This window comes from Camellia sinensis, chromosome 10 (assembly GCF_055761805.1).
Source record: "Camellia sinensis isolate YWXY chromosome 10, ASM5576180v1, whole genome shotgun sequence".
NCBI classification, from domain to species: Eukaryota; Viridiplantae; Streptophyta; class Magnoliopsida; order Ericales; family Theaceae; genus Camellia; species Camellia sinensis.
In genome coordinates, this window is record NC_138970.1 from 38,968,926 (window position 1) to 38,982,311 (window position 13,386).

General features: G+C 36.9%; 1 long non-coding RNA gene across 1 annotated transcript; it reads right to left on the minus strand.

Moving 5' to 3' along the window:
- Positions 1-12,064: 12,064 nt before the first annotated feature.
- On the minus strand, positions 12,065-12,829 carry LOC145801599 (uncharacterized). The gene is made up of 2 exons (XR_014343223.1): positions 12,445-12,829; positions 12,065-12,356 (listed from the first exon to the last, which is right to left on the minus strand). It is a non-coding gene; the product is annotated as an uncharacterized LOC145801599 (long non-coding RNA).
- Between the last annotated feature and the right edge of the window lie 557 nt (positions 12,830-13,386).

A 13,386-nucleotide genomic window follows, 5' to 3' on the forward strand; every position in this document is an offset into this window, starting at 1 on the left:
TATCAATTTCAATTTATCACACACTCTCTCTCTCTGATCTATGAAGAAGAAGAAGAAGAAGAATGGATTTGCATTTGAAAATTCAAACCCTAGAAATTTATGATATGGGTTTTGAAAGTGTATGTATATGCTTTTTACATAGCTGGAGCTGGTGAATGGAGTGTGTTGGGGTAATCAGTAGCAGGAGAGCGATGCAAACAAAAGGAAATGAGAGAGAGGGAGCATGTGAAGGTGAATGCATATTTTTAAAACGACGTCGTTTTAGTAATGGCGACCAAATTTTTTTGTCACCAAAAATTTTCAATTCTCGCCTCTATAAAAATCAAATTTCCCTCCCAATCTTTTGGCGACCAAAAGACCATATTGGTCGCAGAAAAGGTACCTTCGCCGACAAATTTTTTTTGTCGCCAAATCTCAATCAACAGCGACTAAAATATTAGTCGCAAAAAGTATAAATTTGGCGACTAATTTTTTTTGGTTGGTGAAAATAAGTTTTTGGCGACCAAATTTTTGGTCGCCAAAAATTATGTGACATTCCGCGACCAAATTTATAGTTGGTCGGCAAATGCATACCACTTTCTGCGACCAACTCATTTTTTGGTCGCCAAAATATAACCTTCTGCGACCAATAATATTTGGTCGCCAAAAATAATGATCATTCGCGACTAATTAATATTTGGTCGCCAAATGTTATTTGTTTGCGACTAAAATTTTTTTGGTCGGCAAAAGTGGTCGGCAATTGTGTAAATTCTTGTAGTGATATGTGACATGTATTATTTATATAGTATATACACCCATATTAATATAAAAGTATATGTATAAAAATAATTATTTTATTACATATTTTATGTAAAATAAACTATTTAGTTGCAAAATAAAAATAAAAAATTAACTTTTAGCGACCAAAATAATTTTAGTCTCTAAAAATACCACTTTTGGCGACTAAACTTATTTTTTTGTCGCCAGTTGTAGACTTTTGACTATTAAAATTTTTTTAGTCACCAAAAGCTTTACTTTTGGCTACTAAAATTTTTTTAGTCAGTAAAACCCATATAATCAGCGACCAAACTTATTTTTTGTCGCCAATTGTAAACTTTTGGCTACTAAATTTTTTTAGTCGCCAAAAAGCTTTACTTTGGGCTACTAAAAATTTTTTAGTCACTAAAACCTATATAATCAGTGACCAAACTTATTTTTAGTCGCCAATTGTAGACTTTTGGCTACTAAAATTGTTTAGTCACCAAAAACCTTTACTTTTGGCTACTAATGTTGTTTTGGTCGCTGAAAGCTATACTTTCAGTGACCAAATTTTTTTTAGTCGGGAAATTTGGTCGCCAAATGTGCTTTTTCCTGTAGTGTATGATGTTTCTTTGCAGTCATCCTCCTTTTCTCTTTTTTGATGTAATAGTTTTTTGTTTTATCAATAAAGTTCTTTTCTTTGTTGATCTAAAAAACAATACACTAAGGAATTTTTTAAAAATATTACGTTGAGAAAAGTACATTAAGAAATTTTTTAATATGTTACATTGTAGTGTTACGTCTAGAAAAAGTATACTAAGGAGTTTTTGTGTGTTATATTGATTGAAGTGTTACTAAGAAGTATTTTTGGAGTGTTACATTTGAGAAAAATACACTAAGGAGTTTTTATATATTGTATTGATTGAAGTGTTACGTTTGAAAAAAATGCACTAATGAGTTTTTTTTGAAATGTTACGTTGTTACGTTTAAGAAAATGACACTAAGGAATTTTTTAGTATATTACATTAAATGTTACGTTTGTAAAAAGTATACTAAAAAGTTGTGTGTTACACTGATTGAAGTGTTATGTTTGAGAAAAGTATACTAAGGAGTTTTTTAATATGTTACATTGGATGTTACGTTTGGAAAAAATACAAACTATTACGTTTAGTAATTTCAACATTATAAGAAAATCCATGTTTGTTCCTCGATACATAACATACGCGTGTTTATACTTGGTTCTTTATGTAATTTACACTAGAATGAGACCTTTGGATCCATAAGAAAAAATGAAAGACCAAACTATTTATAAAATTACTATTTAAAATTTATTGCTACTTGATCCATTTTATAAAGATAATTTGAAAATGACAATCTCTGTTTTCGACAACAAAAAAATTTTGTCATGCAAACCTATTCATTTGTGATCCAACGAAATTCTCTTATTGTTCCAACGACCACAGTTTTGTCTTTGCAATGGTTTTAAGTACTTGTAGGTAAACCTAAGTAATTGAGTAACAGCAAAGTAAGTAGACTGAGATAAAATTTCAACAATAATATTACCATATGTTCAAAAATATATATTTTAAAAAATACTCAGAAATGTACATCTATGCATTTGACATCTTTTTTTTGAGTGTTTCTAATGACAAAAAAAAAAAAAAAAAAAAAGGAGTAAAAGTTCAATTTTGACATTATTGCATCTCTAAGAATTTTGAAATGATCACAAATTGAAAGAGACCCCTAATAGTAGACCTTACCTCTGCGGATGGTTTTAGAAGCAAAAAATTAACTTATAAAAGGAGTAATGCTAAAAATAATATATTGTTCAAATTAGTTATAGGTATGAACTCTATCATGTAAAAGTTGAATCTAAATCACTTAATATTTTTTTTTTGATATTTTTTTTTATATCCATTTAATATACCAAAAAAATAATGACCAAAGGCCAACAATTGCATCACGTTTGTAGTGTGCTGACCCAATAACAGTGTGCCTTTTCTGGCCTCCAAATCATCCAGGTCTATAAATAGTGCATCAAACGTAATGTCATAAGAAGCAAACCAAATCATTTCACCCACTCAACCACACTTTTCACCACCATATTCAATTGCACTCAATAAACTTCCAACCTTCTCGAACTTTTGTGATCAAACGAGATACTTGACTGAAAGACTAACAAGACCACGTCAGAGTCTTTCAAAATGGATCTCGGCATCATCAGAAAGTCCGGTAGGCACTGGTGAGATCCTCCCGTCGATCTGCCTCTATCCGCTGTCATTACTGTTCCGGTAATGAATCTGTCGCCGTGCTTCTCCTAGAGCCTTGCCGTCGGTGATCTTTGTGTTACTGATTTCAGCGCTTGCTGATTCCGGCGGTGCCGTCATTCCCTGATTATACATTGGCTAGCCATTCTGCTTCGTTCTTCTCAAATTCATCATCCATCGTCTTCAATGCTTCTTTGATCTGCTTCAATACTTCTTTGATTTGTATTTTCCCCAATCGCTCTGGTCTCAGATCTTAATACTCTCATAGATTTGGGGCTTTTTGCATCACAAGGAAATGGAGAGGGGAGCTCAACATGGGTATGGAGGATGGCAACCAGTGGTCCGTCGGCATGGAGGCAGGGGAGTGTGGAGCAGAAGGGAGGAAGTGACTATTCACTCTGTTTTTGTGGATAATATCCCAGAATCCATGGGATCCAGCGGGTTGCATAAGCTATTCTCCAACTATGGTGTAGTCACGGACACTTTTATCCCTCATAAGCGCCGAAAGCTAACGCGATCTCGCTTTGGTTTTGTTAGGTATAACTGTGATGTATCAGCGGCTATGGCAGTCCAAAAAGCAAATGGGTTGTGGTGTGGCGACTGTGCATTGCGAGTCAAAATGGCAGAGTTTGGGAAAGATGGAAGGGCCACACCCAGAATGGACCATGCGCCACTGATCAGGAAGAAAGTAGAGGGCCAACACCCGTTCACGGCTGGTTTAAGGGGAATCAAATCCTTTGCGGAGGTAGTGAGTGGCAGGGGAGCGGAATCATCGGCAAGCAAAACCATTAAAGTTTATGAGGCAGGTAATGGGTGGCTTTATGAAAGTGCCGTAGTGCGACTTAAACCCTTAGCTTCCATAGACGATTTTAGAGAGGAAATGAATAGGAGAGGCTGTGGGGATATCATAGTGCGGCTTGGTGGTGGGAGAGATATTGTTCTTTCTTTTCAATCAGCAGTAGCTATGAAGGAACAACTTGTGTCTATGAAGGAGTGGCTGTATGACTGGTGTGAATCAGTTTTGGCATGGCGACAAGGGATGGTTTTTGCACAGGAAAGGAGTGTGTGGCTTAGTTGTTTTGGAGTCCCATTGAACTTGTGGAACAATAATACATTCACTAGTATTGGGAAGGTCTGGGGTGTAGTGATAGGCTTGGACGATGACACCACTAGGCTGTTGTCTTTCCAGTGTGGGAAAGTGAGGATAGCTACTAGCTGTATGGAGGCCATTAACCAAACCATACAGTTAGAGTGTAAAGGTGTAATCTACCCTGTTAGGGTATGTGAAGAACAAATCATAGTTTCACATGTTGTGCAGGAGCAGTGTACTTGCAACTCAAAGGAACAGAAGACTGGTGACAGTTACTCTCCACAGGGGGTTGAAAAGCTTCAGTGTACAGACAAAGGCAGTAGGCAGGATGTTGATGCTGCTGATGTTGGTGACGCTGTGGATAATGGGAGTGCTGCGGTGGGCATGGGCACAGAGGCTCCACATGATGGTGACGTTAACATGGAGGTGGAGGACCGGTTGAGGGATGTCTCCGTGGTGGCAGAAACAGATATGCTGATGGCAGTGTCAGAGACTAAAGGTGCATGCGAGGGTGAATCTGCACAGGTGGGGACGAGTTCCAAGTTTATCAATGAGGGTGGTAGGCGGAGTTTTGATGGGGAAATCTGCACACCTGGGTTTATCAGAAGTTTGAGTGGCTCAGCAAGGAATAGGCTTGGAATTCAAATTGAAGTGGATCTTGATAAGGCCCATTTCAACTTTGATGGGTCGAATCAAGGAGTGGCAGGGCTGGCCCGCCCGAGTAGTAGTGGGTCATCTTCGTCTAAGGCACCTCCAGGTCAAGTGGTGGGCTTTCTTAATCAAATGGGCCAAAGGGGGGGTCAAGACTTAAGCTCAGGCCAAGCAAGAAAGGCTATTTTGCAGAAGAAAGGGCAGGCTAGTAGAAGAAAACACCCGAAGAAGAAGAAGCAGAAGGGGCAGTCTGCGACTAACAGGAAATTGTGGGCATCATCACTAAATTTGAGAAAGGGGGCTGTTTTCAGGTCAGCTGTAGCTGCCATATCATTATCAATGGCTAGTGGAGCCAGTAGAGGTAGGAGAATGCTGTCAGAGGCTGAAGCTTCACTCCAAATAGGCAAAGTTCTTGGTCTGGACTATGAAGGCAAGGAACAGGAGGTAATTAGTAAACTGAATGCCCTTGAAGCCAAGGATAAAGAGAAAGTAAGGCAGAGGGAGGGGGATGCTATCTAGACTAGCATGTCCAGGTGAGCAAGTGTGCTTTAGTATGTTTATGAAGATACAATCATGGAATGCGAGAGGGTTAGGCAGACTAGAGAAAAGAAGGAAGGTAAAGAAAAGCATTGCGGATAGAAAAGTGGATATTATTCTTCTTCAAGAAACTAAGATCTCTGTAATTAATTCTGATTTGGTAAAATCTCTGTGGCCTGGGGATCATATGGAGTTTATGGCAGTTGATGCAGTTGGCAGAGCTGGAGGCTTGCTGTGTATCTGGAACCCCGAGGTGTTCCAACTGCAAGATTGTTGCTGTACTCGTAATTTCATCTTGCTGTCAGGTACACTGTTTTTTAGCTTCAATTGTGTTATTATTAATGTTTATGGTCCTAATGAGGTGGGGCTTCGAAAAGAGTTGTGGAATCTTTTAGTTCGATTGAAATCCAAATTCCTAGGACCATGGTGCTTGGGGGGTGATTTTAATGAAATAAAGATTATCTCAGAACGAATTGGGTGTTCTAGAAGGGATAGAGGGATGAAAGATTTTAATGACATGATTGAACAACTTGAGCTGATCGATATGCCTATGCTTGGGAGGAAGTTCACTTGGTGTAATTCCCAAGATAGGGCGAAATGGAGTAGACTGGATAGATTCTTACTCAACCATGAGTGGGTACAGAATTTTAACTTTAAACTTTGGGGCCTTCCTAGATTGTTATCTGACCACAGTCCTATTATATTAATGGAGGATGATAGGGATTGGGGACCTAAACCCTTTAGGTTCCTCAATGCTTGGTTACTTCATCCCAATCTCCTATCTTTTGTACAACACAGTTGGTCTGGGCTAGTAGTGGAGGGTTGGGCAGGGTTTAAATGCTTCATGAAGCTTAAAGCCCTGAAGCAAGCCTTAAAACAGTGGAACGTGGAGGTATTTGGGAAGGTGGAAAATAAGCTTAAGTGTGTAGAAGATGAAGCTCATGCCCTTGATTTGCTTGCTGAGGTCAGACCTTTGCTACCTACAGAAATTCTTAGACGTAAGGAAGTGAGAGGTGATGTTTGGAGGCTTAGTAAAATGCTGGAATGGATTTGGTTGCAGAAGTCCAGAGTGAATTGGGCACTTAAAGGGGATAAAAATACAAGATATTTTCATATCATGGCTTGTAGCAGGAATAGTAGGAATTCTTTGTGCTCCATTGTCGTGAATGGTACAATGTTGGAGGACCCTATGGAAATTAAAGCTGAGGTGAAGGCCCACTTTCTAAAACATTTCTCTGAGGATTGGAAGGTTAGACCTAAATTATCTGGGCACTTCAAGACCATTGGAGGAACACAAGTTGTTGAACAATTGGAGGCTGAGTTTACTGAAGAGGAAATTAGTTCTGTAATCAAGACTTGTGATGGGAATAAGGCACCCGGACCTGATGGATTCAACATGGCATTTTTCAAGAAATGTTGGAAAATTGTGAAATCCGATGTGATTCATTTTATGAGGGAATTTCATCAAAATGCAAGACTGGTGGGTGGGATCAATAGCTCTTTCATTGCTTTAATTCCTAAAAATGATAGTCCCTCTTGTTTGGAAGAGTATAGGCCTATTAGTCTGATTGGTTCTATGTATAAAATTCTAGCAAAGGTGTTATCCAATAGGATGAAACACGTGATGCCCAAGATTATTAGTGAGGTTCAGTCAGCTTTTCTGGGTGGTCGGAACATTATGGATGGGATTCTTATAGCTAATGAGATTGTTGATGGATGGAAAAGATCCAATAAGAAAGGTTTGGTTCTCAAATTGGATTTTGAAAAGGCTTTTGACTCAATCAATTGGGAGTTTCTTTTCAATATGCTCTCAAATTTTGGTTTCGGATCTAGATGGGTGAGTTGGATGAAAGCTTGTGTATCCTCTGCTAAGATTTCTATTTTGGTTAATGGGTCACCAACGCCTGAATTTTGCCCACAAAGGGGCCTTCGTCAAGGTGATCCATTGTCACCATTTTTGTTCAACATTGTAGCAGAGGGTCTCAATATATTACTGAGCCGGGCAAAAGAGTTAAACTTAATCAATGGGGTAGAGGTGGGGTCCAATGGCTTAAGAGTATCTCATTTGCAATTTGCGGATGACACTATTTTGTTTTGTGAAGCTAAGCAGGAGGAAGTTTGTAATATCAAAAGAATTTTAAGATGCTTTGAGATGGCTTCGGGGCTGAAAATAAATTACCACAAGAGTGTCATTTGTGGTGTTGGGGTTGATGATGGACTATTGCAAAAGTTTGCCTTTAGTCTAAACTGCCTCTATCAAAAGCTACCTATAATGTATTTAGGTTTGCCATTGGGGGTCAACCCAGGTAGGAGAAGTACTTGGAAACCTGTTCTTGTCAAACTTAAGCAGAAATTGGCTAATTGGAAGAGAAGACTACTTTCCTTTGCCGGGAGGTTAACTCTAATCAAGTCAGTTTTGTCCAATTTACCGGTTTACTATTTATCATTGTTCAAGATTCCTGTTGGGGTGGCTAAGGAGATTGAGAAATTACAATCGGCTTTCTTGTGGGGTGGATCAGATCTCAGAAGAAAAGTGCATTTAGTCCGATGGGAGGAAATTGCAAAGAATAAGAATCTAGGTGGTTTGGGGCTGAGGAGGATTAAAACATTCAATGACTGCTTGTTGTTAAAATGGTGGTGGAGGTTTGGAGCTGAGAACCACACACTCTGGAAAGAAGTGTTATGCGCAAAATATAATGTTCATTATGGGAAATGGTTACCAACTTTGGTAGGGAGAGGTTCTAAGATCTGGACTGATATAATTAATGTAGCTTTGTTGAATCCGGACTTGCATAATTTCTTTATCCATAATTCTCAGATAGCTTTGGGTGATGGGAGTAGAGTTCACTTCTGGTTGGACAAGTGGATTGGCAACGTGTGCTTAAAGGAGGAATTCCCTAGACTCTTCTCTCTATCTAATAATAAGCATGGGGTGGTAAGGGTGTTTTTTGAGAATAGGGGTGTAGCTGATGAGTGGAACCTTGAGTTTAGAAGAACCTTGTTGGCTTGGGAGGAGGAGGAAGTACGTAGATTAGTTTGTTTGCTCAGACGTGCACCGGATCTTTGCAGTGAAAAACCAGATGTATTGAAATGGGCAGCAGAGTCATCTGGACTGTTTAGTGTAGCATCAGCATATAAATGGAGTGAATCCCTTCTTGGTCCGGTTATGGCAATGGCAGGCTCTATATGGAATAATTTTGCTCCTCCTAAAGTACAATTTTTTGGATGGTTGGCATGGCTTGGTAAGGTCAAAACTTCCTGGTTCCTTCACAGAATTGGTATACTTGATGGGGGTGCCAATCTTGAATGTGTGTTTTGCCATAATGGTGTTGAAACTGTGGAGCATATTCTTCTTGTATGTCCTTTTGTTTGGAGGCTTTGGTCAAACATTGTGCGATGGTGGGGCTTTCAATGGGTCATGCCAGGTTCTGTAGATGGACTGCTGCAGTGGTGGTATGGGTGTAGTATGTCAAAATTGGAGAAAAAAATCTGGATGGTCATTCCTATGGCAACTCTTTGGTCTCTTTGGAGGCATAGGAACGAGTGTGTTTTCAATAGACTACAACCAGACTTTGAAGCTCTATGCGACATTGTGAAAGTTCGAGTAGCTTTGTGGACTAAGGCATCGCCATTACAGGTGGCAGCTTCTGTAAATGATTTGGTGTACAACTTGCAGCAGGTCAAGTTCTGTCTGAGATGTGGTGGTTGAGTGTGTTTTTGTTATGGGTATTTATCTCAGAAAAAATGTTGTCTGCTCTGGTGTTAAGCTTGCTGGGTCTCTATTTTGGTATGGGTATTTGCAGATTTTTTTCCTACTACTTCTGCAGATTTTCTTCTTCTGTTGTGCTGCTGGAGCTTTCTGGTTGTTGTCTACTTCTGCAGATTTTATTCTACTCTGTTTGCTCTGCTGGTTTGTGAGGTGCAGGGGGCTGCAGATACTACACTAAGGAATCTAAGGGTAGGGTTGATAGTCACAAAGTTGATGCAGTTGACACAACAGGTGCAGGTGATGCTTTTGTTGCTGGTTTGCTGAATAGTTTGGCTTCAGACCCTACTTTGTACAAGGAGGAAGAGAAATTAAGGGAAGCTCCTGTCTTTGCGAATGGCTGTGGTGCTCTCACAGTGATGGAGAAAGGAGCGATTCCTTCATTGCCGACAAAAGAAAAGACTGTCAAAGTTGTAGTTGCTGACTGGCTCTAGCCAAGCTCTACAGTTACCTTTACTGAAATTCAACAATCAGCTTCTCCATCCAACAATACATCCAATGCAATGGCTCCATTTAACCCTGAACAGGTGAGAGGGTGTCTGACATAGGATTATGGCTGGGCTGATACTACTGTGAAGGTGGAGGGTGGAAAGGTGGCTCCTCTTCTGGCTGTGATCTGTGTTGCTGTGGTCTGAAAGGTGGCTCTCCATCCTCTCCCATCTGCTGCTATGTGTTCTGTCCCAGCTGCCGTGGGAGTTCTGTTTTGCTGATACATTTTTAACTCTCGATGCTTGCTGCTATATGACTATCTTTGGGGTGTTGGGCTAGTAGTAGTTCTCAATCTGCGGTGGTTGGTTGGTTCTTCTTCTTCTTTCTTCTTTTTTCCGTTGGTCTCTCACCAACTTTGGGGTGCTAGCAGATGATAGGGGGAGCTCTGTGGTGCCAACCTAGTTGGGATCATTTAGCTCTCTGTGATGCTTTTGCACTTCTCTTTCCTTTATTGATGTATTTTATCTTGTACCTTGTACTTGTTCATTTCATCAATAAAGTTTATTTTTTGCCGATCAAAAAAAAAAGACCACGTCAGAGGGAGATCAGGGTGGAACACTATTCATACAAGAGAAGGGTTGAAATACTTTTGAGGTAGGTTTTGTTCTTGCTTTAAGGATTTCTTGCAATATTTATTGATTCGTATCATGGGTTCTTGAGTTCATGAGTTGCATGTTTCGTTTCATTTTGTCAACTTGTTTTTATCAGTTTTCGTTAACTTCTTGATGTAAATATAAACTTATGTTTAAATCAATTTTGGAAGTACTTTTCTTAGAAAAATAATTCAGAAATACAAAATACATAACAAGGTGCATATGGTATATTGGGTTGAGATTCTGTGTTCAATTTAGTGCTTTTATTAGTTTTAGAGCATGAGATACATGATTCTAAGTTGATAAATTTTCTGAGCCATATATCATTATTTTGGTTGCAGTATGGTCTTCTTGATTAGGCCCAATCATTGTATAGAAATATCGTTATTTGATTGTTTGATTTGTTGGGAATAAATTAGCCAAAAAGCTATGAAACTCTTATTAAAATATAACCTCATATATCAATGGAAGTAATTCCCAAAATAAATCAATAAAAATTATATAAAATAAATGGATAATATTTAACGAATTCAGTTTAAATGTTTATATTGACAAAAATGAGATAATTTCATTAGATATATAAAATGGAAACTAGTGTAAGATTATCAGAAAATACTCACACTTACTATGATATTTTACATTTCAAGTCTCACCTACCGAATACCTACTTATTAAAAAAAAAATAATAAATCAAGTGAAACAAATATTTAAACATATTTCTATTTTAAATTGGAGAAATTACACTACAATGGTGTTAGAAAAAAAAAATTACAAAAAAAAGTGATAAAGATTATAAATATTAACAATTAAAATGATAATTTTTTTTACCAATATGTAATAATTTTTCAAAATTTATCCTGAACAGTAATTTTCCCTTTTAAATTCACTTAACAGTACTAGATCAAGATTAAGATTGTTGTGTAATAAATAATTAGGAAATTAATTAAAATTAACAGACATGAGATCCCGTGCTAGTCACTTACTTGGGCAGACGCCACTACGCTGACTTTTTTATTTTATTTTATTTTATTGTTTTTGGACAAATTACCTACTTCAGGTTTAGCTAAATTACAGTTTTTTTTTTTAAAATTTCAAAAATTACATCTCAACCCATCACAATTAATGTCGTTAATAGAGATCATAAATTGACTAAAATTCTTTTTAACAAATAAGGGTAAATTACCTACCCCCCTTTGAGGTTTAATTAAATTACAAATTCCTCCCTGAAATTTAGCTAAATTATCATTTTTAAATAAGTTATGAAATGCAAAATTAAAATGGAAAAATACTTACACTACAAGAAAATGTACTTTTGGCGACTAAAGTTTTAGTCGCCAAAAGTAAGGTTTTTAGTAGCCGAGGCCTTTTCCCGACTAAATATTTTGGTCGTTAGATTTGTTGCAGAAAACGGTCGGGGAAGGTTTTGGCGACTAAAAAAAATTTAGTCGCCAAAAGTCATATAAATGGCCACTAATGTTTTGGTAGGAAAAAGTACGAGGTATTGGCGACTAAATATTTTTTAGTAGCCAAAAGTCAGAAATTGGCGACTAAATATTTAGTTGCCAAAAATTTTCAAATAAAATTAATTTTTATTTTCAGTGACTAAAACTTTTAGTCGCATAAAGCATCATTTATTATTAGCTACTAAATATTTAGTCGCCAAAAAAAATTAATTTTCATATTTTTTTTTAGTTACTAAACTATTTAGTCGCCTAAAGTCACATGTATTTTTGACTACTAAATTTTTAGTCGCCAAAAAATCTTCGGTTTGCTTTTGGCTACTAAATTTTTAGTAGCCAACAAGTTTTATTTTATTTTTTTGGCTACTAAACATTTAGTCACCAAAAACTTTATGTAGTGTTATTTATTTTTTTTTATTATTATTAATTTCTGCACAACCTGTATTTATTTCGTACAACTTGCACCCTGTATATAAACAAAACAATACATATGTCTATTTCTATTTCACTTTCAACCATCCAAAAATTTGGTCTTGTAACATCAAATTCTATACAAACCAAATATAATCCAACCCAAAATAATAATTCCATACAAACAGATAATCATACAAAAATGTTGTCCTCCGTATACAAAAAAGAAAATATCCACTAGTAATCTATACCACCAGAAAATAACTTCATCTATGTTGGATCAACAACTATTGCAGTAATTGGTAGTGGAAAAACTCGAGTTTGTAAAAGTCTTCCAGTAACAAGGTCCCATACCTACAATAGGAAAATAAGTCATTTCGAGAAACAAAAATACTCATGCTAAGAAGATATTGTTATGAAACATTTAACATAATTAAGTAACCTTGCATGTGCCATCGAGGGAGCTTGATAAAAAAATTGAACTTGAGCCACTTGATGCAGTTAATAGGCCCGTTATAGAGGATGAAAGCTCCAACAAAAAATTTAGTTTTAAAGCCACAGCCCAACAATCTGTCTCATCTACCAAACTTCCACCGAACAATGTGATTACAAAGTCAGTTATTTATTTTTCCTGAAAAATAAAACTAAACGACATTCAAATACAAACATTAAATTGTTGAAGAAACGAAGATTCACTTTTTTTACCCGATCATAGGCCAAATAATGATCATGCCATCTTCTGAACCAAAAATAAGAAACGAATCATCGCTGGAAAATGTCAAGCAAGTCATTGATTTTTGATGTGTGCACCAAGTCCTGACCAATCTCCCATTTGAAATTTATAAATTACCATGACACTCAATATTTGAAAATAATGACTACACGTAATATATAGAAATTAAGCTAATGGCTCACAAAGACAACTATTCAGTAATTTTTTATATTGTGATCAATTCAATGTAAAAGTACTGATGAGATTAAAAAAAAAAATGATCTTTGCATGTGGGGCTACAAAAATATCATTAACACATCATTTTGGATATATTTTCTATTTAAACTGCCTATTTTTAAGATACCATCTCTCTTTGTTCCTCTTTTCTCTTCACTGAAGGAGTTGAATGTTTCCTCCCAAATACAATAACAAAAAACAGACAACATTCAAAAATTAAATGCTGAACTGCATGAAAAATGAAAAAAACGTGAGTAGAAGTAATTTCAAAAACATTTATGAGAAAAAAAATTCACCTGTTGTTTTTAAAGCATTCAAATCCATATATGTCAAGGACTCCAATTTGTATCTGAGAATCCTTGTCTTGCCCAACTGACCTATTAATCTTCTCAACAAACCTAAAATAAACAAATGTAGAAGCCACACAAGCATACT